Source organism: Aotus nancymaae, unplaced genomic scaffold (assembly GCF_030222135.1).
Source record: "Aotus nancymaae isolate 86718 unplaced genomic scaffold, 86718_ANA_hifiasm-v0.15.2.pri h1tg000062l, whole genome shotgun sequence".
NCBI lineage: Eukaryota > Metazoa > Chordata > Mammalia > Primates > Aotidae > Aotus > Aotus nancymaae.
In genome coordinates, this window is record NW_026988476.1 from 23,036,513 (window position 1) to 23,063,893 (window position 27,381).

Consider the following 27,381-nt stretch of genomic DNA (forward strand, 5'->3'; position numbering starts at 1 on the left):
GTCTCTTTCACAGGGGTTGATCCCAAGAGTACTTCCTCATAAAATTCCTGCACAACAATCTCCATTTTACAGTCTGCTTCTCAGGAATCCCACCTGTGCATTTGGTGCCAAAAGGAGCTTGAAAGAGCTGAAACTATTACCGGTTTTAGTAAGTCATGCCAGAATCTTAGCATCATGACGATTAAAAAGATTTTTCTCATGTTAGACTCAAAACTCTCCTGTTTCAACAGACTCCAAGATCTATTAAATGAAAAAAGCAACATACAGAATGTTGCATATCATGAGCTTCCATTTTCAAAAAAACAAAATGGAGAAATACATTTACATATATGCTTACATTTTAATAGAATATCTTTGTAAGGATGTAAAAGAAACATGTGACAGAGGTTGCCTCTGGAAGAGAAGGGGCTTGGGAATAGAGGAAATAGAGGACTTATTTTTCCTTGTAAGCCCTTCAATAATATTCTAATTTCTATCATGCATTGTATGACTGCTTTTTTTCTTTTTTAAGGAATGGAGGAAACACAAAACAAAATGACAGTGATTGCTAATTCTGGGTGGTAGAAATGTAGGTTTTGCTGTATTTTGTGTAGTTTTAAAAATTAAAATTCCAAAAACCAAAAGGCTATTTAAAAAAAAAATCTTTAAGAGGCAGGGTCTTGCTCTGCTACCCAGGCTGAGTGCAGTGGTGCAATCATAGCTCACTGCAGCCTCAAGCTCCTGGGCTCAAGCAATACTCCTGCCTCAGTTTCCCAAGAAGCTAGATCTACAGGTGTGCACCACCATGCCTGGCTAATTTTTATTTTTTTTATAGAGACAGGGATCTTGCTACATTGCCCAGGCTGGTCTCAAGTGATCCTCCCATCTTGGCCTCCCAAAGTGCTGGGATTACAGTCATAAGCCACTAAGCCCAGCCCCATCTGTTTAAACTTAATTTATTTTTTCTTGTGAATGAACAGCCCATCCTACTTATTAAAACACTTCATTTATTTGAAAATAGTAATCAAATAATTTCTTAGCCTTTTCTTCTATAAGCTTATAGAATGTGGATCAAATCAATAGATAATAAAGTATTGCAACAAAAGTTTTAAGTATCTTAACTCCTTAATTTAAAGCAATAATTTAACTATTGATTTGATCATCTTTGTCATTTTTTTAGAACCTTAAGCACATTCATTATATAATTTTTTAGAGTACTTTTAGGTTCACAGCAAAATTTACAGGAAGATACCCTATATGCCCTCCGCCTCCACATATGCATATAGATTCCCCAATTAGCAACATCCCCCACCAGAGTGCTACTTTTGTTACAATTGATGAACCTACATTGATACACCATTATCACCCAATGGTCTTAGTTTACATTAGGGTTCACTCTTGGTGTTGTATATTCTATGGGTTTTGACAGATATCTAATGACTTCTATCCATCATTATGTGATCATCCAGGGTATTTTCACTGCCCTAAAAATCCTCTGTGTTCTGCCTGTTCATTCCTCCCTCCCAGCTCCTCCTCACTAACCCTTGGCAACCACTAATTGTGTTTTTTGTTTGAGACATAGTTTCGCTCTTGTTGCCCAGGCTGGAGTGCAATGGCGTGATGTTGGCTCATTGCAATCTCTGCCTCCCGGGTTGAAGTGATTCTCCTGCCTCAGCCTCCCAAGTAGCTGGGATCACAGGCATGTGCCACCATGCCCAGCTAATTTTGTATTTTTAGTAGAGACAGGGTTTCTCCATGTTGGTCAGGTTGGTGTCAAACTCCCGACCTCAGGTGATCCGCCTGCCTCGGCCTCCCAAAGTGCTGGAATTACAGGCATGAGCCACTGTGCCTGCCTGCTCTTTTTATTTTCTCCATAGTTTTGCCTTTTCCAGAATGTCATACAGTTGAAATCATAATATGTAGCCTTTTCAGATTAGCTTCTTGCAGTTAGTAATATGCATTTAAATTTCTATGTCTTTTTTTTTTTCTTTTCTTTTTTGAGATGGGTTCTCACTCTGTTACCCAGGCTGGAGTACAGTGGTGCAATCTTGGCTCACTGCAGCCTTGAACTCCTGGACTCAGGCAATCCTACCACCTCAGTCTCCTGAGTAGCTGGGACTACAGGTGTGCACCACTACAGCCGGCTGATTTTTAAAATTATCTGTAGAGATGAGGTCTCACTGTGTTACCCAGGGTGGTCTCAAACTCCTAGGTTCAAGCAATCCACTTGCCTCAGCCTCCCAAAGTGCTGGGATTGCAGGCATCAGTCACCATGCCTGGCTTCCATGTGTTTTCACAGCATGATAGCTCATTTCTTTTTCCATGCTAAATAATATGCCATTTTCTGGACATACCAAAATTTATTTATCTAGTCACCTACTGAACGCCATCTTGGATGCTTCCAAGCTTTGGCAATTATGAGTAAAGGTACTATAAATGACCGTGTTCAGGTTTTTATGTGGATGTAGTTTTCAACTCCCTTGGATAAGTAACGAGGAGCTTGATTGTTGAATTGCATGGTAAGAGCATGTTTGGTTTGGTGAGACACCACCAAACTGTCTTTGCATTCCTACCAGCAGTGAATGAGAGTCTCTGTTGCTTCACACACTATATCGTTCCAAAATATAATGATCAAAACCAGATATAATGCTGTCTACCAAAAATCTAAATAATGCAAAGGACAGAGCTGATTTTTTATTAATTGCCCACCTTGCAGGATCATGTTCAGCTAACGCTCAGTAATATTTTTATTTAATGTGAGCATAATCTGAAATTTTGATTAATCTGTTGGGATTTTCTTGAATAAGAAAGTAAATAAAGTCTTCAAAACCATAGGCCTACTCTTAGCTTATTGCACAAAGCAAAGCAAAGTACATCCTCTGTGTGGGCAGGCAGAGGCACATGGAGAGAAAGTGCTGAGACAGGTAGGCACATTCCTTTTTCAGAACTCACCATCACATCAGCCAGACCTCCTCTCAGGGCAAAAAGGTGAGAGTGGAGGAGAGCTGTTATAGGGAGTAAATATATTAATACAGTAAAAATTAATAAATATTAACTTATGTTCTATTATATATACTATAGTATATATTATTTTAATATAATAGTAATATATGTTGCACATTATATGATTAAATAAATTACATTATGATAAATTGTGTTAATAAATAAAATCAAATTGTATTAGTATAAATGTGTAATTATTAATGTACTAACATACATTTATATTAATTACTAATATAGTAAATGAATTAATACAGAGAAAGCATTTAAAAGATAGCTAGAAATTGGGTATGGTAGCTCACACCTGTAATTCCAACACTTTGGGAAGCTGAGGTGGGAAGATTACTTGAGCTCAGGAGTCTGAGACCATCCTGGGCAACATAGGGAGACCCTTATCTCTACAAAAAATTTAAAAATTACCTGGGCGTGGTGGTGCATGCCTGTAGTCCCAGCCCCTCAGGAGGCTGAGGTGGGAGGATCACTGGAGCCCAGGAGATGGAGGCTGAAGTGAGAGCTGTGATCATGCCACTGCTCTCCAACCTGGGCAATAGAGTGAGACCCTGTCTCAAAAAAAAAAAAAAAAAAAAAAAAGGAGAGTGAGAGGTAGGCATGTAGTATGTGTTCAGTAAATGTTGGCTATTATTTATCTTTGTATCTCTAACACTTAGTGATACGGTTTGGCTCTGTGTCTCTACCAAATCTCAGCTTGAATTGCAGTCCCATAATTCAGTGAGTTATGGGAGGGACTTGGTGGGAGATAATTGAATCATGGGAACGATTTCGACCAGACTGTTCTGTGGAAGTAAATAAGTCTCACAAGATCTGATGGCTTTATCAGGGGTTTCTGCTTCCGCTTCTCTCTCATTCTCTCTTGCTGCCGCCATGTAAGAAGTGCCTTTCACCTTCTGCCATGATTGTGAGGTCTCCCTAGCCACGTGGAACTGTGAATCTATTAAACCTATTTTTCTTCCCAGTCTTGGGTATGTCTTTATCAGCAGCATGAAAACGGATTAATAAACTTAGCATTGTGTAGCCGTCTATTTAACTATTTATTTGCTAGGAGTAGATTCTTATTCACTCCTCTGGTTTCTGTGAGAAAGGATTTTCCCAAAAAATTCGGCCTCTTTTGGTGCCTCTTATTCCTCCCTATGGAGATGGAGTGGGCCGCTCAGCTAGTGAATAAGGGAAAGGATCTTGGGGCTGGTGGTGGCAGGGGCATAGCCTGGCCCCACTGTCTTCTCCTCCCTTGGACACATATTCTATTCTTCCTCTTGGGGGTGACTTTCGTGGGAGCCCGTCCAGTGGGCATGTGTGTAGAATTTTAGCACAGTGGAGACTGGGCGAATGATGCTGCCTGATTTGGGGTTTTGATTGGGGATACCAATGTTGCTGCACATCTAAGCCTCATTTTTTAAAAACCGTGTTGATTGTAAAACTGATACTTTGATCTCCATATGATTCCTTCTGCCATATCTTACCTCTCAATTGATTCTAAACTCAGTCAGAGAAAAGGGAAGTCTTACTTATGGGTCCCCTACCTCAAGCCTGAACATCACTTAACAAAACTTTTTATGGTCAGTGTTGCGGAAAAGACAGTTGAGACCTGAAGCATGAAGCAGAGTAAATGCTGAGAAGAAAATATAGTAAGAATTTCCAGGTTGAAGGAGGAAGGTCCTGTAGTAGGGAGACATGCAGATGTGAGATCTTGAAGGCAGGTTGGGGAGCTTGATGGAGAGAGAGAGGAGGATATATGTCCAGTGGGGGCTGATGTAGGCAGGCAACGGCCACATTTATCCTAAGGGCAGTGGAAAAGCCATTGGAGAACTTTGCATTGTGAATGATCACTTTGGCAGTTCTGAAGGAGACCAAAATGAATGTGGGTAGACAAGAGTCAAATCTAGAGAATTTCTGACCACTGTGTGGCTTGAAGTGACAGCAGTAGATGTGAAGAGGACAGATTTGAGAGATATTTAGAAGGCAAACTGATCCAAACTTTGTGATGGATTGGATGTGGGCAATAAGAAAGATGAAAATGTTACAGTAAGTCCTGGGTTTTCAGCTTGTATAACTGAGTGAATGGGAGGCACCACTCATTGATATCAGGAGCAAAGAAAGATCAGGCGTTGAGAGAGAAAGAACGTGTTCAGTTTGGATATGTTGAGTCTGTGGTGCATTTGAAACGTCCAAGTGGAGGTATATATATGATATATATACGGTAATATAGCTCTCATATTACTATAGTGTATACTGTTTTTTTAATATATATATACACACACACACACACATACTAATTACATTATATTTTTACACTACATATATTATACAGTGTAAATTAAATACCAGGATGTAGTGAGATGATTTTGGGAGAAAGCACAGCTAGATGGAAATGAGAAGGTGACTCAAGACAGAGCCATGGAATTCTCTAATAGAGGTCAGATAGGGAAGAGTAACCCATAAAACAGACTAAATAGAAGCAGCCAGAGATGTGAGAAGAAAAGCAGGAGAGTGCGAAAGGCAAAGCCAAGGATGCTTCCAGAGAATGTCTGTTGTACTCAGTTGGATATCTAACAAATGGGTCTGCATTAGCCATCCTAATCCTTATCCCTTTTTATCCAGGTTCTCAGAAGTTACTTTAATTTTTGCTTCCTACCTGTTTTAGTCTGTTCAGACTGCTATAACAAAACCCCTTAGACTGGGTAATTTACAAACTACAGAAATGTATTGCTCACAGTTCTGGAGGCTGGGAAGTCCAGGATCAAGGTGCCAGCAGATTTGGTGTCTGGTGAGGATCCATTTGTCATAGATGGTGCGTTCTCGTTGTGTTCTCAACATGACGGAAGGGACAAACAGTCTCCCTTGGGCCTCTTTTATAAGGGCACTAATCCCATTTGAGGAGGCAGAGCCCTCATGACCTTATCACCTCCCAAAAGCCCCACCTCTTAGTACTATCACATTGAGGATTAAGTTTCAACATGTGGATTTGGGGAGGACACAAACATTGAGACCACAGCACTACCTGTGCTAGAAAATAACTTGCCTCACAGTCTGTGTGCTCAGTGCTCACTAATGACAACTCTATCCAAATATCCTGCAAGTATTTAGCATTACTTCCTCCACCTTGGGAAAGAGAATGAACTTCTGAGGCTTGCAAGCAGGGCTCCTCAGGGGCAAACAATAAGTGGAAAGCAATGCAAGCTCCAAAGCTCAGGAAACCTGGTGGGTGGCACAAGCTGGCAGGCTAGAAGTGGTAAAAGAAAATGATTTGCAAATACTTTTTTTTTGCATTTATGGGTCTGAATTTTGTGAGCTGATGCAGCCTTGATATAATTTGGATCTGTGTCCCCAACCAAATATCATGTTGAATTGTAATCCCCAATGTTGGAGGTGGGGCCTGGTGGGAGGTTATTGGATCATGGGGGCGGATTTCTTATGAATAGTTTAGCACCTTCTCCTTGGTGGTGTTCTCATGATAGTGAATGAGTGAGTCCTCAAAAGATCTGGTTGTTTAAGTGTGTAGCACCTCCCCCTGGCCTTGCTCCTACTCCTGCCATGTAAGATGTGCCTGCTTCCCCTTCATCTGCTGCCATCATTGTGTGTTTCCTGAGGCCTCCCCAGATGCCAAGGAGATCAAGCATCATGCCTCCTTCACAGCCTGTGGAACTGTGAGCCAATTAAACCTCTTTTCTTTCTTTCTTTCTTTCTTTTTTTTTTTTTTTGACAGGGTCTTGCTCTGTCACCCAAGGCTGGAGAGCAGTGGCACAATCTTGGTTCATTGCAACCTCCTCCTTCAGGGTTCAAGTGATTCTTCTGCCTCAGCCTCTCAAATAGCCGGGACTGCAGGCATGCATCACCACACCTGGCTACTAAACCTCTTTTCTTTATACATTACTCATTCTCAGGTATTTCTTTATAGCAATGCTAGAACAGATTAATACATGTCCCAAATGCTATAATAATTACAACTCTGAGTACTTACTCACTATGATTTCCCATTACCAACAGTTTATGATTCAGAAAAACAGGGTGTCTTCATTTGAGGGAAAGCATGTAACATGAGGCGTTGTTATGGTGTGACAGGGGCCTGGAGTGACAGGCAGGTAGAGTGACACCTACTCACCTTTCTCAGTATGGCTGGATGACACTTGCTGAGAATATGAATGAGAATTAGTACAGCCCCTGCTTTCTCCCTTTTGCTCATTCTTGGTTTAAGGCTTTTTAGGGGTGCAAAAAGTATCAGCCATCAATACTCTCTTTCTTACTTATTTGTAGTTATTAGAACAAGAATTGTAAAAACAGGGTGGCATGAGCAGTTGTAAACTTCCTGAGTTTTGGAACTTTTGTTTTATTCACTGCTATAACCACAATGCCTTGTATGGCATTGTGGACTCAGTAAGTATGTATTCTGTAAATGAATGAATAAATAAAGGATACTCTTCAACAATTATATAAATAGGGAAATATGCTATCAACTAAAACAGAACCACTGAAATTGTGCCCCCTGCCAATTTCAGTGGTTCGGTGACGAAACGAACCACTGAAAAGTGAACGCGAATGAAGAGCTTGCTATAGCCAGTTGGATCGTTGCCATTCTGCCTGCTGTGCAAATGGCAGAGCTTGATTAGATTAACTCCACAGTTGATGTCACACATATTAATAAGGCAGCAAACCACAGAGAGGGAACAACTAGCACAGGCTTTGCACTCAGGAGACATTCAGCAAATTTTACTTTTTCTCTTTTTAGAGACAGGATCTCACTCTGTCACCTGGGCTGGAGTGCAGTGGCATGATCATAGCTCACTGCAGCCTAGAATTCCTGGGCTCCAGCGATCCTCTGGCTTCAGCCTCTCTAGTAGCTGGGACTGCAGAAGTCTGCCATTGGCTAATTTTTCTTTTTCTTTTTTTTAAGAGACAGGTTCTTGCTATATTGCCCAGAGTGGTCTCAAACTCTTAGCCTCAAGTGATTCTCCTGCCTCGGCCTGCCAAAATGCTGGGATTACAGGTGTGAACCACCACATTTGACCCTCAGTTTTGGCTCACTGATGACTATTTGAACCTTTACCAAAGTATGTAAATCTACAACGCCTGATGTTTTACCTTCTGGGATATATCACGAATTAGTTAAGGTCACTGCAGTGCTGCCTTGCTTGCAGCAGCTTCTGAGGACTAATATATTCTTGAAAACTGGAAAAAGGCCAGCTTAATGTCTTACTGAATGAAGGATGAAAGGGATGACCTTGAAAATTATTAAGCTTGCAGCAATACCTTGAAAAGTGGTGCAGTAAATCAGCAGATATCAATTTAGAAATGCTGAGAAGGGAACAAAGCATAAGGCATGGCTTTGTAATAAATGATCCTTGTCTGACTTATCCAATTTCCTTCTGGGCAGATGTTTAAGACTGGTTGAAGGAAAGGCAGCAATAAATCAAACAATTTTTTAAACCTATCAAGAATGTTCATTTTGTCTTGTATAGCAATTTTAAATGAGAAAAACATATTCTAGGCAGAAATATTGGTAGGAGAATTAAATTCTAAGAAAAATTATTGTCAACTGCCTAGAAATGTGTTTCCAAGGGATTTCAAAAGAATTGTGTTTTACTGACTCTACCTTCAATTATGTAAAACATATTCATTGAAAACTGACTTTTTTGCAGGCACTATTTTAGATGCTGGGGACATAACACTGAAAAAGGCATAACACTGAAGAAAACAGATTAAAATTCTTGCTCCCATGAAGCTTACATTCTAGAGGGAGACTGGAAAACATACATGATATATTAGATAATGTTAACTGTACTTGTGAGATATTACTAAAGAAATCTTTTTTTTTTCTTTTGGAGATGGAGTCTTGCTCTGTCACCCAGGCTAGAGTTCAGGGTCCCCATCTTGGCTGACTGCAACTTCTGCCTCCCAGGTTCAAGCGATTCTCCTGCATCAGCCTCTCAAATAGCTGGGATTATAGGCACATGCCACCACATCAGGCTAATTTTTGTATTTTCAGTAGAGATGGGGTTTTGCCATGTTGGCCAGGCTGGTCTCAAACTCCTGACCTCAGCTGATCTGCCTGCCTTGTGTTGGGATTACAGTCATGAGCGACTGTGCTTAGCCATACTCAAGAAATCTTTACCCAGACCAATGTCCTGGAGGTTTTCCTTAATGTTTTCTTGTAGTAGTTTCATAGTTTGAAGTCTTAGAGTTAAGTCTTTAATCTATTTTGATCTGATTTTTGTATATGGTGAGAGATAGGAGTATAGTTTCAATCTTCTGCATATAGATATCCAGTTTTCCCAGTGCCATTTATTAAAGAGACTATCATTTCCCTAATGTTTGTGCTTGATAGCTTTGTTGAAGATGAATTCACTGTAGGTATGTGGATTTGTTTCTGGGTTCTCTATTCTGTCGCATTGGTCTATGTGTCTGTTTTTATGCCAATACTATGCTGTTTGGTTACTATAGCTCTGTAGTATAATTTGAAGTCAAGTCATGTGATTCCTCCAGTTTTGTTCTTTTTGCTCGGGGTGGCTTTGGCTATTCTTGATTTTTGGAGTTCCATATAAATTTTAGGATTAATTTTTCTATTTCTGACATTCACAGAAATGTCATTGATATTTTAATAGGGATTGCATTGAATCTGTAGATTATTTTAGGTAGTGTGGACATTTTAACAAAATTGATTCTTCCAATCCGTGAACATGGAATATCTTCCTAATTTTTTTTGGCATCGTCTTCAATTTCTTGCATCAATGTTTCATAGATTTCATTGTAGAGACCTTTCACTTCTTTGGTTAAGTTTATTCCTTGGTGTTTTATTTTATTTGTAGCTATTGTAAATGAGATTATGTTCTTGATTTCTTTTTCAGATTGTTTGCTGTTGGCATATGGAAATGCTCTTGATTTTTGTATGTTGATTTTGTATCCTGCAACTTCACTGCATTTATCAGTTCTAATAGTTTTTCGATGGAGTCTTTAGGTTTCTCCAAATATAAAATTATCTCATCTGAAAACAAGGATAATTTGACTTCTTCTTTTCTAGTTTGTATGCCCTTTATTTCTTTCTTTTGTCTGATTGCTCTAGCTAGGACTTCCAGTGCTATGTTGAAAAACAGTGGTGAAAGTGGGCCTCCTTGCTATGTTCCAGATCTTAGAGGAAAGGCTTTCAGTTTCCATTCAGTGTGATACTAGCTGTGGGTCTGTCATATATGGCTTTTATTATGTTGAGGTATGTACCTTCTATCTTCAGTTTTTTTTAAGAGTCTTTATGAGGGGATGTTGAATTTTATCAAGCTTTTTCAGCATCAACTGAAATGATCAAATAGTTTTTGTCCTTCATTATGTTGATGTGGTATATCACATTTATTGATTTGTGTATGATGAACCATTCTTGCATCTCAGGAATAAGTCCCACTGAGTCATGATGAATAATTTTTTGAATGTGTTGTTGAATTCAGTTTGCTAGTATTTTACTGAGGAATATTGCATCAATATTCATCAGGGGTATTGGCCTATAGTTTTCTTTTTTTCTGTGTCTTTGGTTTTGGTATCAGGGTGATACCAAAGAGAGTGAGTTTGGCCTCATAGAATGAGTCCTTCCTCTTCTATTTTTCAGAATAGTTTGAGCAGCATTGATATTAGTTCTTTAAATGTTTGGTAGAATTCACCTGTGAGTTCGTTGGATGCTAGGCTTTTCTTTGCTGGGAGACTTTTTACTATGGCTTCACTTTCACTGCTTGTTATTGGTCTGTTCACATTTTGAATTTCTTCATGATTTAATCCTGGTAGGTTGTGTGTGTCTAGGAATTTGTCTATTTCTTCTAGCTTTTCCAATATTTTGGCATATGGTTGTTCATCGTGCCCATGATCCTTCAAATTTCTTCAACTATCAGTTGTAATATTTCCTTTTCCAGCTCTGATTTTATTTATTTGGATCTTCTCTCTTTTTTCTTAGTCTGGCTAAATATTTGTCTTTTTATTAACATTTCAAAAAACCAATGTTTCATTGATCTTGCATATTTTTTAAAATTTCAAATTCTTTTATTTCTGCTCTGTTATTATTTCTTCAACGTGGGGTTTGGTTTGCTCTTTCTTTTCCAGTTGTTTATTTGAAGTTTTTCTACCTCTTTGATGTAGGCATTTATTGCCATAAACTTACGCTTAGTACTGCTTTCACTGTATTCCATAAACTTTGGGATGTTGTGTTTCCATTATCATTTGTTTCAAAAAAATTTTCAATTTCCTTCTTAATTTCTTCATTGACCCACTGATCATTCAGGAGCACATTGTTTAATTTCTATGTGTTTGTATGGTTTCCAAAATTCCTCTTGTGATTTCTAATTTTATTCCATTGTGGTCAGGGAAGATGCTTGATATTATTTCAATTTTTTGTTGAATTTTGTTAAGACTTGTTTTGTGGCCTAACATAGGATCTGTGCTTGAGAATGATCCATGTGCTTGCTCAGGAAAGCAATATGTATTCTGTAGTCATTGGATGAAATGTTCTGTAAATATTTGTTAGGTCCATTTGGTCTATAGTGCAGATTAAATCTGATGTTTCTTTCTTAATTTTTCTGCCTATATGATCTGTCCAATGCTGAAAGTAGGGCGTTGAAATCTCCAGTTATTATTGTATTGGGGTCTTCCTTTTTTGCTCTAATAATATTTCCTTTATATATGTGAATTGTCTAGTGTTGGGTGCATAGATATTTACAATTGTTAAATCCTTTTGCTGAATTGATCCCTTTATCATTATATAGTGACCTTCTTTGTCTTTTCTTATCATTTTTGTCTTGAAATCTATTTTGTCTGATGTAAGTAGAGGTACTCCTATTATTTTTTGGTTTCCACTGGCATGAAATATCTTTTTCTATCCCTTTAAGTCTATATATGTTTAATAGGTGAGGTGTGTTTTTTTAATAGGCAACAGATCAATGGGTTTTTAAAAAAACCATTCAGCTACTTTACATCTTTTGATTGGAGGTTTAGTTCACTTACAGTCAATGTTATTGATAAGTAAGGACTTACTACTGTAGTTTAAAAAATTTGTTTTCTGGTCTTCTTTCTTTCTTTCTTTCCTTCCTCTCTTTCTTTTAGTGATTATGATTTTCTCTAGTGGTATGTTTTAATTATTATTATTATTATTATTATTATTATACTTTAAGTTCTGGGGTACATGTGCAGATCTTGCAGGATTGTTACATAGGTACATACATGCCATGGTGGTTTGCTGCCTCCATCCCCCCGTCACCTACATTAGATATTTCTCCCAATGTTATCCCTCCCAAACCTCCCCACCCCCTGCTATCCCTCCCCTAGCACCCCACCCCCAAACAGACCCCAGTGTGTGATGTTCCCCTCCCTGTGTCCACGTGTTCTCATTGTTCAACACCTGCCTATGAGTGAGAACATGCAGTGTTTGGTTTTCTGTTCTTGTGTCAGTTTGCTGAGAATTATGGTTTCCAGACTCATCCGTGTCCCTGCAAAGGACATGAACTCATCCTTTTTTATGGCTGCATAGTATTCCATGGTGTATATATGCCACATTTTCTTTATCTAGTCTATCATTAATGGGCATTTGGGTTGTTTCTAAGTCTTTGCTAATGTAAATAGTGCCACAATGAACATATGTGTGCATGTATCTTTATAATAGAACGATTTATAATCCTTTGGCTATATACCCAGTAAAGGGATTGCTGGGTCAAATGGTATCCCTATTTCTAGAACCTTGAGGAATCACCACACTGTTTTCCACAATGGTTGAACTAATTTACACTCCCACCAACAATGTAAAAGCGTTCCTATTTCTCCACATTCTCTCCAGCATCTGTTGTCTCCAGATTTTTCAATGATCGTCATTCTAACTGGCGTGAGATGGTATCTCAATGTGGTTTTGATTTGCATTTCTCTAATTACCAATGACGATGAGCATTTTTTCATGTTTGTTGGCTGCATAAATGTCTGCTTTTGAAAAGTGTCTGTTTATATCCTTTGCCCACTTTTTGATGGTTTTTTTTTTTTTGTAAGTTTGTTTTAGTTCTTTGTAGATTGTCGACATCAGCCCTTTGTCAGATGAGTAGCTTGCAAAATTTTTTTCCCATTTTGTTGCTTGCCATGCACTCTAATGATTGTTTCTTTTGCTGTGCAGAAGCTCTTAAGTTTAATTAGATCCCATTTGTCTATTTTGGCTTTTGTTGCCATTGCTTTTGGTATTTTAGTAATGAAGTCCTTGCCTATGCCTATGTCCTGAATGGTGTTGCCTAGGTTTTCTTCTAGGGTTTTTATGGTGTTAGGTCTTATGTTTAAATCTTTAATCCATTTGGAGTAAATTTTTGTATAAGGTGTAAGGAAGGGGTCCAGTTTCAGCTTTCTGCGCATGGCTAGCCAGTTTTCCCAACACCATTTATTAAACAGGGAATCCTTTCCCCATTGCTTGTTTTTGTCAGGTTTGTCAAAGATCAGAAGGTTGTAGATGTGTGGCATTACTTCTGAGGCCTCTGTTCTGTTCCATTGGTCTATATCTCTGTTTTGGTACCAGTACTATGCTGTTTTGATTATGGTAGCCTTGTAGTATTGTTTGAAGTCAGGTAGCGTGATGCCTCTGGCTTCGTTACTTTTGCTTAGGATTGCTTTGGCTATGTGGGCTCTTTTTTAGTTCCATATGAAATTTAAGGTGGTTTTTTCCAGTTCTGTGAGGAAAGTCAATAGTAGCTTGATGGGGATAGCATTGAATCTATAAATTACTTTGGACAATATGGCCATTTTCACAATATTGATTCTTCCTAACCATGGGCATGGAATGTTTTTCCATCTGTTTGTGTCCTCACTCATTTCCTTGAGCAGTGGTTTGTAGTTCTTGAAGAGGTCCTTCACGTCCTTTGTTAGTTGTATTCCTAGGTATTTTACTCTCTTTGTAGCAATTGTGAATGGCAGTTAGCTCATGATTTGGCTCTCTGTTAGTCTGTTATTGGTGTATAGGAATGCCTGTGATTTCTGCACATTGATTTTGTATCCTGTGACTTTGCTGAAGTTGCTTATCATCTTAAGGAGATTTTGGGCTGAGACAATGGGGTCTTCTAAATATACAATCATGTCGTCTGCAAATAGAGACAATTTGACTTCCTCTTTTCCTAATTGAATGCCCTTTATTTCTTTTTCTTGCCTGACTGCTCTGGCTAAAACTTCCAATACTATGTTGAATAGGAGTGGTGAGAGAGGGCACCCTTGTCTAGTGCCAGATTTCAAAGGGAATGCTTCCAGTTTTTGCCCATTCAGTATGATATTGGCTGTGGGTTTGTCATAACAGCTTTTATTATTTTGAGATACATTCTTTTGATACCTACTTTATTGAAGTATAAAGGACTTTTAGCATAAAGGACTTTTGAATTTTGTTGAAGGTCTTCTCTGCATCTATTGAGATAACCATGTGGTTTTTGTCTTTGGTTCTGTTTATGTGATGGATTACATTTATAGATTTGCATATGTTGAACCAGCCTTGCATCCCTGGGATGAATCCTACTTGATCGTGATGGATAAACTTTTTGAGGTGCTATTGCATTCGGCTTGCCAGTATTTTATTGAAGATTTTTGCAACGATGTTTGTTGTGGATATTAGACTGAAGTTTTCTTTTTTATTCGTGTCTCTGCCAGGTTTTGGTATTAGATAATGTCGGTCTCATATAATGAGTTAGGGAGGATTCCCTCCTTTTGTATTGTTTTGAATAGTTTCAGAAGGAATAGTACCAGCTCCTCTTTGCATGTCTGGTAGAATTTGGCTGTGAACCAATCTGGACCTGGACTTTTTTTGGTTGGTAGGCTATTAATTGCTGCCTCAACTTCAGACCTTGTTATTGGTCTATTCAGGGTTTCAACTTCTTCCTACTTTAGTCTTGGGAGGGTGTAAGTGTCCAGGAATTTATCCATTTCTTCTAGATGTACTGGTTTATGTGCATAGAGGTGTTTGTAGTAATCTCTAATGGTAGTTTGTATTTCTGTGGAATCAGTGGTGATATACCCTTTATCATTTTTTATTGCATCTATTTGATCCTTCTCTCTTCTTTTCTATTAGTCTGGCTAGTGGTCTGTCTATTTTGTTGATATTTTCAAAAAACTAGCTCCTGGATTTACTGATGTTTTTTGAAGAGTTTTTTGTGTCTCTATCTCCTTCAGTTCTGCTCTGATCTTAGTTATTTCTTGTCTTCTGCTAGCTTTTGAATTTGTTTGATCTTGCTCCTCTAGCTCTTTCAATTTTAATGATAGGGTGTCAATTTTAGATCTTTCCTTGCTTTTCATGTGAGCATTTATTGCTATAAATTTCCCTCTAGATACTGCTTTAAATGTGTCCCAGAGATTCTGGTATGTTGTGTCTTCATTCTCATTGGTTTCGAAGAATGTCTTTATTTCTGCCTTCATTTCATTATTCATCCAATCGTCATTCAGGAGCAGGTTGTTCAGTTTCGATGTAGTTGTGTGGTTTTGAGTGAGTTTCTTTATCCTGAGTTCTAATTTGATTGCACTGTGGTCTGAGAGACCAGTTGTTATGATTTCTATTCTTTTGCATTTGCTAAGGAGTGATTTACTTCCAATTATGTGGTCAATTTTAGAGTAAGTGTGATATGGTGCTGAGAAGAATGTATATTCTGTGGATTTGGTATGGAGAGTTCTGTAGATGTCTACAAGGTCTGCTTAGCCCAGATCTGTGTGCAAGTCCTGGATATCCTTGTTAATTTTCTGTCTCATTGATCTAATATTGACAGTGGAGTGTTAGAGTCTCCCACTATTATTGTGTGGGAGTCTAAGTCTCTTTGTAGGTCGTTAAGAACTTGCTTTATGTATCTGCGTACTCCTGTGTTGGGTGCATATACATTTAGGATAGTTAGCTCTTTTGTTGCATTGATCCTTTTACCACTATGTAATGCCCTTCTTTGTCTCTTTGGATATTTGTTGGTTTAAAGTCTGTTTTATCAGAGACTAGGATGGCAACCCCTGCATTTTTTTTTTTTTTGCTCTACATTTTCTTGGTAAATCTTCTTCTATCCCTTTATTTTGAGTTTATGTGTGTCTTTGCACGTGAGATGGGTCTTGACTTTTTATCCAATTTTCCAGCCTGTGTCTTTTGATTGGGGCATTTAGGCCATTTACATTTAAGGTTAATATTGTTATGTGTGAATTTGATCCTGTCATTTTGATACTAGCTGGTTGTTTTCCCTGTTAGTTGTCACAGTTTCTTCATTGTGTTGATGGTCTTTACCATTTAGTATGTTTTTGGAGTGGCTGGTACTCGTTGTTCCTTTCCATGTTTAGTGTTTCCTTCAGGACCTCTTGTAAGGCAGGCCTGGTGGTGACAAAATCTCTCAGCAATTGTTTGTCCATAAAGGATTTTATTTCTCCTTCACTTAAGAAGCTTAGTTTGGCTGGATATGAAATTCTGGGTTGAAAGTTTTTTTCTTCAGGGATGTTGAATATTGGCCCCCACTCTTTTCTGGCTTGTAGGGTTTCTGCCGAGAGATCTGCTGTGAGTCTGATGGGCTTCCCTTTATGGGTAACCTGACCTTTCTCTCTGGCTGCCCTTAGCATTTTTTCCTTCTTTTCAACCTTGGTGAATCTGAAGATTATGTACCTTGGGGTTGCTCTTCTTGAGGAAAATCTTTGTGGTGTTCTCTGTATTTCCTGGATTTGAATGTTGGCTTGCCTTGCTAGGTTTGGGAAGTTCTCCTGGATAATATCCTGAAGAATGTTTTCTAGCTTGAATTCATTCTTCCCATCACATTCAGGTACACCGTTCAAATGTAGATTAGGTCTTTTCACATAATCCCATATTTCTTGGAGGCTTTGTTCATTTCGTTTCACTCTTTTTTCTCTAATCTTGCCTTCTTGCTTTATTTCATTGAGTTGATCTTCAATCTCTGATATCCTTTCTTCTGCTTGATCAATTTGGCTATTGAAACTTGTGTATGCTTCATGAAGTTCTTGTGCTGTGTTTTCAGCTCCATCAAGTTGTTTATGTTCTTCTCTAAGCCGGTTATTGTAGTTAGCATTTCATCTAATCTTTTTTCAAGGTTTTTAGTTTATTTGCCTTGGGTTAGAATATGTTCCTTTAGCTCAGAGAAGTTTGTTATTACCCACCTTCTGAAGCCTGCTTTTGTCAATTCATCAAACTCTTTCTCCATCCAGTTTTGTTCCCTTGCTGGTGAGGAGTTGTGATCCCTTGGAGGAGGAGAGGTGTTCTGGTTTTTGGTGATTTCATCCTTTTTGCACTGGTTTCTTCCCATCTTCATGGATTTATCTACCTTTGTTCTTTGAAGTTGGTGACTTTCAGATGGGGTCTCTGAGTGGTTACCCTTTCTGTTGATGTTGAAGCTGTTTTTTTCTGTTTTTTGATTTTCCTTCTAACAGTCAGACCCCTCTGCTCTAGGACTGCTGGAGGTCCACTCCAGATTTTGCTTGCCTGGGAATCACCCGTGGGGGCTGCAGAACAGCAAGGATTGCAGCCTGTTCTTTCCTCTGGTAGCTTCGTCTCAGAAGGGTACCTGCCAGATGTCAGCCAGAGTTCTCCTGTATAAGGCATCTTTTTGGATATACGGGGGTAAGGGAGCTGCTTGAGGAGGCAGTCTGTCCCTTATTGGAGTTCAAATGCTGTGCTGGGAGCTCCATTGCTCCCTTTAGAGCTGCTGGGCAGGGATGTTTAAGTCTGCCACAGTGAAACTCACAACTGCCCCTTTTCCCAGGTGCTCTGTCTCGGGATGCCCTGCCCAGCAAAGTCACAATCTGCCTGCAGAGGTGCTGCTGAGCTGCTGCGGGCTCGGTCTGGCTGCTGTGTAAACATTCTCTCAGTTTTGTTTACACAGGGAAGGTTAGAACTGCCTCAGCAATGGCGGACGCCCTTCCTCCCACTGAGCTCGACCATCCTGGGTAGAGCTCAACCATCCTGGGTAGAGCTCAAACTGATGTGCTGGCTGTGAAACTCTTAGGCCAGAGGGCTGCAGTTGGCTGGTCTTTGTGGGGGTGGGACCTGCCAAGTCATATCACTTGGCTCCCTGCCTTCAGTTCCCCTTTTGTTGAGGAGTGGGAGGCTCTGTCTTGCAGTTGTTCCAAGCGCCAGTTAAAACAGCCACACCAGATTTGTGCTGATATCCCACATGCTGGCTGGAACAGCCACTCAGGTCTGTGTTAGAAACCCATGGAATTTTTTGTTGGGGAGCTCCTGGTCTGTGGGTTGTACAGACCAAGGGAAAAGTGTAGTATCTGAACTGGAGTGCTAGACGGGAAAAGTCCCCGATGTCCTCTGTTGGATAGGAGGGAAGTCCTCCAGCCAGTTGCACTTCTTGGGTGAGACAGTGCTCCGTCCTGCCTTGGTTTGCCCTCCTTGGGCTACACCCATTGTCCAACCAGTCCCATTGAGATGAACCTGGTATCTCGGTTGGAAATGTGGAGATCACTCACCTTCTGTGTCTCTCTTGCTGGGAACTGCACTCCAGAGCTGTTCCTATTTGGCCATCTTGGTGGAAGCCTCTCTGTTTTTATTTTTTGTGTATCTGTTGTATATTTTTTGATTTGTGGTTATAATAAGGCTTGCAAATGATATCTTATAATCCATTATTTTAAACTTATGACTTGTTTATTTACTTTTTTGGAAGACAGAGTCTCACTCTGTCGCACAGGCTGGAGTGCAGTGGCATGATCTCGGCTCACTGGTACAAGCAATTCTCGTGCCTCAGCCTCCCGAGTGGCTGGAATTACAGGCATGAGCCACCATGCCTAACTAACTTTTGTATTTTTAGTAGAGATGGGGTTTTGCTGTGTTGCCCAGGCTGGTTTGAAACTCCTGGGCCCAAGTGATCCACTTGCTTTGGCCTCTCCAAGTGCTGGGATTACAGGCATGAGCCACTGTACCCAGCCATTTATAACTGCATAAATAAACTAACAAACAAACAAACAAAGAGAAAACTAATAAAAACGCTACATCTCTACATTTTAACTTCATCCCTCTACTTTTTAACTTTTGTTTTCATTTATATCTTATATTGTGTATGCCTTGAAATGTTGCTGTTATTTTTGATAGGCTCATCTTTTAGTCTTTCTACTCAAGACATGAGTAGTTTACACATCACAATTACAGTGTTATATTCTGTTTTCTGGTGTACTTACTATTACCAGTGAGTTTTGTACCTTCCAATGATTTCATGTTAGTCATTGATGTCATTTTTCTCAGACTGAAGAATTCCCTTTAGCAGTTCTTGTAGGACATGTCTAGTGTTGATAAAATCCCTCAGCTTTTGTTTTTCTGGGAATGTCTTTATTTCTCCTTCATGTTTGAAGAATATTTTCACCAGATATGCTACTCTAGGGTAAAAGTTTTTTCCTTCCACACTTTAAGTATGTCATACTTTTCTCTCCAGGACTGTAAAGTTTCCACTAAGAAGTCTGCTGCCAGATGTATTGGAGTTCCTTAGTATGTTATTTGTTTCTTTTCTCTTGCTGCTTTTAGGATCCCTTCTTTATCATTAAGCTTTGGGAGTTTGACTGTTAAATGCTGGAGGTAGTCTTCTTTGGGTTAAATCTGCTTGGTGCTCTATAACCTTCTTGTACTTGAACACTGATATCTTTCTCTAGGTGTGGGAAGTCCTCTGTTATTATTCTTTTGATTAAACTTTCTACCCTAATCTCTTTCTTTTGAGGCTCTTTTCTAGATCTTGTAGGTATGCTTTGTTCTTCTTTATTCTTTTGTCTCCTCTGACTGTACATTTTCCAATAGTCTGTCTTCAAGCTCACTAATTGTTTCTTCTGCTTGGTCAATTCTGCTATTAAAAGACTCTAATGCATTCATCAATATGCCAATTGCATTTTTCAGCTCCAGAATTTCTGCTTGACTCTTTTTAATTATTTTAATCTCATTGTTAAATTTATCTGGTAGGATACTGAATTCTTTCTTGGTGTTATTTTGAAGTTTTTTGAGCTTTCTGAATGTAGTTTTTCTGAATTCTCTGTCTGAAAGGTCATATATCTTGGTCTCTCTGGGACTGGTCACTAGCGTCTTTGTTTGTTTGGTGAAGTTATATTTTCCTGAATGGTAGTGATGCTTGTAGATGTTTGTCAGTGTCTGGGCATTGAAGGGTTAGGTACTTATTTTAGTCTTCCCAATCTGGGCTTGTCTGTACTTTTCCTTCTTGGGAAGGCTTTCTAAGGGACTTAGGTGTTGTGACCTAAGTCTCTGGTCACTGCAGCTGTACCTGTGTTAGGGGTACCCCCCAAGCCCAGTAATGCCATGGTTCTTGTAGACTCACAGAGGTACTACCTTGGTAGCCTTGAATAAGATCTGGGAGAATTCCTGGGATTACCGGGCAGAGACTCTTGTTATCTTCCCTTACTTTCCTCCAAACAAACAGAGTCTCTCTCTCTCTCTCTCTTTATGCTGAGCTGTGAGACCAAGGCTGTGAGACCCAATGCTGTTCTGGCTTCAGTGAGCACTGCCAGGCTACTGCTTATGTTCATTTAAGGCCCAGGGGCTCTATAATCAGCAGGTGGTGAATCCAGCCAGCCTTGTGTTTTTCCCTTCAGGGAGGTAAGTTCTTTTGGCCTTGGACAGGTCCAGATATACTGTCTGGGAGCCAGAAACCCTGAGAATTTACCTGGTGCTGTATTCTACTGTGGCTGAGCTGGCATCCAAGCCACAAAATAAAGTTCTTCTCACTTTTCCTTCCTCTTTCCTCAAGCAAATGAATCTTTCCCATGGCCACTATTGTTCCAGGCCCACAGTGAGTCCTGCCTGGCTACTGCCAATGTTCACTGAAGTCCCAAGTTCTCTTCAGTCAGCTTGTGTGAATGCTGCCAGGCCTCAGTTTCCCCTTCAGGGTAGTGGTCTCCTCCTCAGGCCCAGGGTGGGTCTAGAAATGCCTTCCAGTAGCCAAGGCCTTGAATCGAGGATCCCAGCAGCTGGCTTGGTGTTCTACCCCACTGTGGCCGAGCTGGTACCCAGGCTGCAAGACTAAGTCCCTTTATGCTTCCTTTTTTTTTTTTTTTTTTTTTTTTTCAAGTAGAAGGAGTATCTCCATAGCCACCACAGCTGGGAATGTGCTGGGTCACACCTGAAGCTAGCATGGCTCTGAGTTTTACCCAAGGCCCACAGCAAGTTCTGCCTGGCTACCACTGCTGATTATTTGGGGCCTGAGGGCTCTATAGTCAGCAAGTGATGAATCTTGCCAGGATTGGGTCCTTCCCTTTAAGGCAGAGGGTTCCCTTCTGGCCCAGGTGTGTCTAGAAATGTCATCTGGAAACTAGGGCCTGGAGTAGGGACCTCAGGGCTCCGCCTGTTACCCTATCCTGCTGTTGCTCAGCTGGTATCCAAATTGCAAGACAAAATCCTCTTTACTATTCCCTCTTCTCTGCTCAAATGGAAGCAAGGAGTCTCTCCTGGAGCTGGGAGCTGCATTGCCTGGGATCGGGGGAGAGGTGATGCAACACTCCCTAGGCCTCCAAGCTGTGTCTTACTAGGTTGTGTGCACCCGAAGTCCACTGGCTCTGAGCCTATCACAGCACCAGAACTTGCCCAGGAATTACATTCCTTGTATCCTAAACTAGCAGTCCCCAGTCTTTTTGGCACCAGGGACTGGTTTCATGGAGGACATTTTTTCCATGGACCAGAGGTAGGAGAAGGTTTTGGGATAAAATTGTTCCACCTAAGATCATCAGGCATTAGTTAGATTTTAAAGCGTGCACCTAGGTCATTTGCATGTTGGTGCACGTTGCTATGAGAATCTAATGCTGCCGCTGATCTGACATGAGATGGAACTCAGGCAGTAACGCTTACTCAGACACCACTCATCTCCTCCTGTGTAGTGGGGTTCCTAACAGGCCATGGGCTGGTACTGGTCCATGGCCCAGGGATTAAGGACCCCTGGCCTAGACTGCCTTTCCAGTTTATTTAGGACCCTGGAGCACTTTAGCCTGCGGTGGCAGGGCTTGCCGGAACTCAGGTTCCAACCACTGGGATGAATGATTCCCCTCTGGCTAGGGCTGGTCTGAATGCTCCCTCCATGGGTGCTGGCTGACTTCTGCCCTGTGTTGCTTTCTGCTGTGACCAGATGGCACTGAGTTTCAATACAAAGTCCCATAGTCACTGTGCTCTCCCTCCCCTGAACACACAGATTCTCTCTCTGCACCATGTGGCCACTACCAGGGGATGGGGCAAGGGTGATGTAGGCAATTCAAGATTGTCTTCTGCACCCAATTCAGTGCCTCTTTCAGGAATATGAAGTTAAAACCAGGTACTATGATTGCTCACCTGATTTTTGGTTCTTATGAAAGTGCTTTTTGGTGTGTGTGGATAGTTGTTCAATTTCATGTTTTTGTCGGGGAGGGGGATGCTCATTAGAGGCATCTATTCAGCTGTCTTGCCCTGCCTCCCTCTCAGGTTTACAATTGTCAATAGAATGGCTGCAGTCAGGTGTTATAAGAAGGTAATATTTATGTAGAGACTTGAATAAGGTGAGAAAGGGAGTCATACAGATATTTGGGTAAGAGTATTTCAGACATGAAAACAGCATATGTGGCTGGGCGTGGTGGCTCATGCCTGTAATCCCAGCACTTTGGGATGCTGAGGCCGGCGGATCATGAGGTCAGGAGTTCGAGACCAGCCTGATCAACATGGTGAAACCCTGTCTCTACTAAAAAAATACAAAAATGAGCTGAGAGTGAGGATGCATGCCTGTAATCCCAGTTACTCAGGAGGCTGAGGCAGGAGAATTGCTTGAACCCGGGAGTTAGAGGTTGCAGTGAGCTGAGATTGTGCCACTGCACTCCAGCCTGGGCCACAGAGGGAGACTCTGTCTCAAACACACACACACACACACACACACACACACACACACACACACACACACACACACAAAAAGCATATGCAAAGGTCCCAAGACAGGAACATGTTTGGTATTTTGCATTGAGACTGGAACAGAGTGAGTAGAAGCTGAGGTCGGAGAGGTAGCAGGGGTCAGATCATGACAATTTACTGCTTTTGGCAATGACCACTGAATGTACAGGACTAGATAGCTCTTCGTATTTGGGGACAGTACCCCATAATGTAAGTTTTGGTAGGAGATAGAATGCCCTCGGCCCCAACCTTTCAAGTTGAAAGGACTCTCTCTTCACTTCCTGGTTGTTAACAGAGCAAATAGAATCGGTTATTCCTATCCAGGACTTGGAGCCATCAAGGAGAAAAATAATCACCCACTCCAGGCACAGGAATGGCGGTGCTGACAGCCCGGCAGAAGCAGTGTCTATTGCACAGTGTGTACAGCGCCAGCAGCTGGGCCCTGTCCAGAGTGTCCTTGTGATATCACTGTGGCTATGCCTTCCCGCCCAGCCATCCTTAGATTCTGCCCACGTTCCGAGTTTAGTTATTTAACCTTCCTACCTTCTCTAGGCTACTTGATAAACCAACAACGACAACAACAAAGCTTTCTGCTTAAGTTAGCTAGAATTGCTTCATATGCCTTGGAGTCGAAAATATTGACTGATACACACAGAACTCAGGATTATAACTCAAGACATTCTTTACAAGCTAATGTACGAATCAATGAGAAGATGGACATACAGGGGGAAAACAAACTAATGCTAGATTCGTTACTACCACCTAGAACAGGGATTTATATTAAATTACCAACTAACATAAAACAAGTCTATATAGTTTAGTAGCTCATGTTTCCAGAGAGGGCTGCAACACCATCTCCCATCTTGCACAACCTGTTACACTGTGACCCTGCTACTCCCCCAACAGGATGGGAATATGTTTACTCTCCCCAGGAATCTGGGCTGGGCCTGGGACCTGTTTTGACAAATAAAGTGTAGCAGAAGTGATGTTGTGTAATTTCCAAGGCTGCGTCTCCATCTTGGAAGCCAGCTGCCATGTGAAAAGTCCCATTCTGCGGGAGACAGACGACTGGAGAGAAGACTGAAGACAGCTGGAACACTCCAGTCCTGGCCAAACTCATAGCTGAGTGTAGCCCAGTGAGCGAGCCCACCCAATGTTACATGAAGCAGAAGGACCAGCCAGCTCAGCCCAGTCCAAATTTCTGATCCACAGAATCTTAAGCTAATAAATCATTGTCGTTTTAAGCTACTAAATTTTGGGGGTTTTTGTTACTCAGCAATAGATAACTGAAACATACAGATATTGTCACAATAAAAAAATTTAAGCACTTAAGTGCATATAGTTTCAGTCATGAGGTTACAAAAATGTCTGTGTGTGTGTGTGTGTGTGTGTGTGTGTGTGTGGCCTTTACTCTGTAGTAGATAGAACTCTCCCAAGCACAAAAGTAAGAAATGTAGACTATGGGAGAAAATAACAGAAATGAGATATAAATAGTTATTACTGTATTTAGATTAAATAGAGGACAAAGACAAGTTGTGTGTGTGTGTCTGTATGTTGGGGAAATGTCTGGAAAAATTGAAGGGGAAGAAAGGAGAAAAGGGAAAGCAATCAACAGAAAGACTCACTCTTCTCTCAGGACCATATGCCAAGCTCAGGGCTTTGAACCTGAGAAGCCCTAGAATTAAGTTTATTAGACTGACCCATATTCAACTATTGATCATATAAAACGTTCATTCATCTACCACTACATCCTTCAGTAGATATTGGCAGAAACATGATTTTGCCAGTTTTGCTCACTAATCTATCCCCAAGTGACCGAAACTGGGCCTACCTCATAGGTAGTCACTGAAAACTTATGGCAGAAAATAAACACATGGGGAAACAGCAATATACTTAAAAATTTTTACCTGATAAATGTCAGAAGTGCAATAGAGTTCATCTAACTCAAGGTTTCCAAACTGATGACTGGTTAGAAGAGGTGGAGTGAGTTGATGGGACAGCGTTCCAGAAAGCTGAAAAATAGATATATACCATTACCAGAAACTCAAAAAGGGTAAGGAACGCTAACACTCCAAATAAAGCCGACGTTGGTAAAAACTATGCATAAAAGGTTTTTTAAACCTATGTTTCTTAGCAACAGTTCCCTCTAACTTAGACCTCTAATCTTTCTTACCTGCAACTTTTTCTTTTTTCTTATTTCCTTTACTCAGAAAATAATCTTCATATTGGTAAGTATAAGATATACATGTAAAGGGTTCAGGCAAATAGAGCATCTTACGTGTCTTGGCTTTAAATGAGTTTATGCCTCTGGGCCCTACAAGAAAGCTTTGGTCGAGGGTAGCATGGCCTCACTGAGTGTCTGCAGTTGAATCTGCCTCAGTGGGTCTGGGAGGTCAAGCCTTTCTGATTGGGGGTAAGTCTGTGTCTTACAGATTTGTTCTTGAGCCCAGCTATTATCTGGGCTAAACAGCTTCCTAATGAGCCCTATTAGCCCCCTTAGAGGAAATGCTCTTTTACAAGCCGGTGGTAAGTCTTGGTAGTATTCAATTGTCCCTTTCCAACCCATCACTTTGTCCTTTAGCAGAGGTAGCTTACGCCATGTCTGAGGGCTCTCCTCACTAGACAGCCTTGACAACCAGGCTCTGCCAAACAGGCCACATAGGAGGGGCGGCTGGATGGAATTTCTCCTTTGGTCAAATGGGATGCCAGCCTCCACAGCAGTGTATGCACAAGATAAACATCCAGAATCCTGCACTTGTCTGTTCTGTACTGGAGAACAGTCAGAAAACCAACAAGTGACTTCTCAGCCTCTGGAATGAGGCAAGTTTTGAAACGGATGCATTATACCTTCCTCAAAAGGCCAATGGGACACTGGTTGTGGATAGACATGCTGAGCCTTTCTCCTTTTCATAAACCTCTGCTGCTTTAGCAGCTCCAGTACAATTTAAAATATTACTGATCATCAGAAGTACTAAAATGAGTGAGTTTTTTCCTAAGAAGAACTCTGGAATGCTGTTTTGTTTAAACGACTTTGGCAGAAGCTACAAAGTTTACACATACGCTGCCTGCTCCATTGAAATGAACTCATACTCTGCCCTATCTTCCAACATTCTTATGGATAAATGCCCAGAAATGAACTCATAAAGTTGAATAATTTTTCAGGCTATTGATCCATTGTCTAACCTTAATTTATCCTTTAGCAAATGTCACTTATTGGTTGGCCCCCAGATTAAAAGAAACGTTTTTTGAAATGTACAAAGTCAAAAAGTTAAAAGATGTATACATCGAATCATATGGCATCATATCAAAATTAAATGTGTCATTTAAGCATTCTTTTCAAAAAAGAGATTAGAAGGAACTCAAATGTCTATCAATAAAGGTTTTGTTAAACAAATTAGGACATATCCAGATGATGGAATACTATGCAGTCGTTCAACAGAATTAGGAAGCAACAGGTAAGGAACAGATAAGGAAAGGTTTCCAAAATATATTTTTAAAAAATCAATTAAAAAAGCAAAGCTTGGCAAAGTATGTCATACTTTGGTAAATAAGGGAGAAATGTAAGAATGGGCTCGGTGTGGTGGCTCATGCCTATAATCCCAACACTTTGAGGGGTTAGTGGATCACTTGAGCCCAGGAGCTTGAGACCAGCCTGGGCAACATGGTGAAACCCTGTCTCTACAAAAAATAAAATATTTAGTCAGGCATGGTGGTGGGCACCTGTGGTCCCAGCTACTTGGGAGGCTGAGCTAGGAGGATTACTTGAGCCTGGGAGGTGAAGGTTGCAGTAAGCCATGATTGAACCACTGCACTCCAGCCTGGGCAACAGAGCAAGACTCTGTATTAAAAAAAAACCCCCAAACAAAAAAAGACATGTAAGAATGTATATTTATAATTTGCTTCTATGTATATTAAACAACTCTGGAACTAAGTATATGTAAGAAATTAAGAAGAGTGGTTACCTACAGAGTGAAGAAACTGGGAAAATGGGAGCCATGGGTTAGGGTGGGTTTCACTGTATAAATTTTTATGTATTTTGGTTTTGACTCATGACAACATATTACCTATTTTAAAAACTAAATTAGGCCAGGTGCAGTGGCTCATACCTATAATCCCAGCATTTTGGGAGGCTGAGGTAGACGGATCATCTGAGGTCAGGAGTTCAACACCAGCCTAGTCAACATGGCAAAACCCTGTCTTTACTAAAAATATAACAATTAGCTGGGCATGGTGGTGGGCATCTGCCAGCTACTTAGGAGGCTGAGGCAGGAAAATTGCTTGAACCCGGGAAGTGGAGGCTGCAGTGAGTCAAGACCACACCCTGCACTCCAGCCTGGGCAACAGAGTGAGACCCTGTCTCAAAAACAAAAACAAAAACAAAAAAACAAAACAAAACTAAATTTAAAAAAATACATGTGTATGAGACAAACTTCAGTCATTCGGTTTCTAGTCATTGGCATCTGTGGTGAGTGGATCACGTTAAAGGCAGGGATGATGGTTTATTTCTTCATTCCATGGGGAAGTAAGAGGCTCAGAGCCTCCAGAAAAGA

The 27,381-nt window shown here is 40.5% G+C and overlaps 1 protein-coding gene across 1 annotated transcript in view; it reads right to left on the reverse strand.

Moving 5' to 3' along the window:
* Positions 1-24,759, reverse strand: part of FERMT2 (FERM domain containing kindlin 2) — a 142,398-nt gene extending 117,639 nt beyond the window's left edge. The window contains exon 1 of the mRNA XM_064365874.1: positions 24,739-24,759. The gene's annotated coding sequence lies outside the window, so the exon portion shown is untranslated. The remainder of the gene's footprint in view (positions 1-24,738) is intronic.
* Between the last annotated feature and the right edge of the window lie 2,622 nt (positions 24,760-27,381).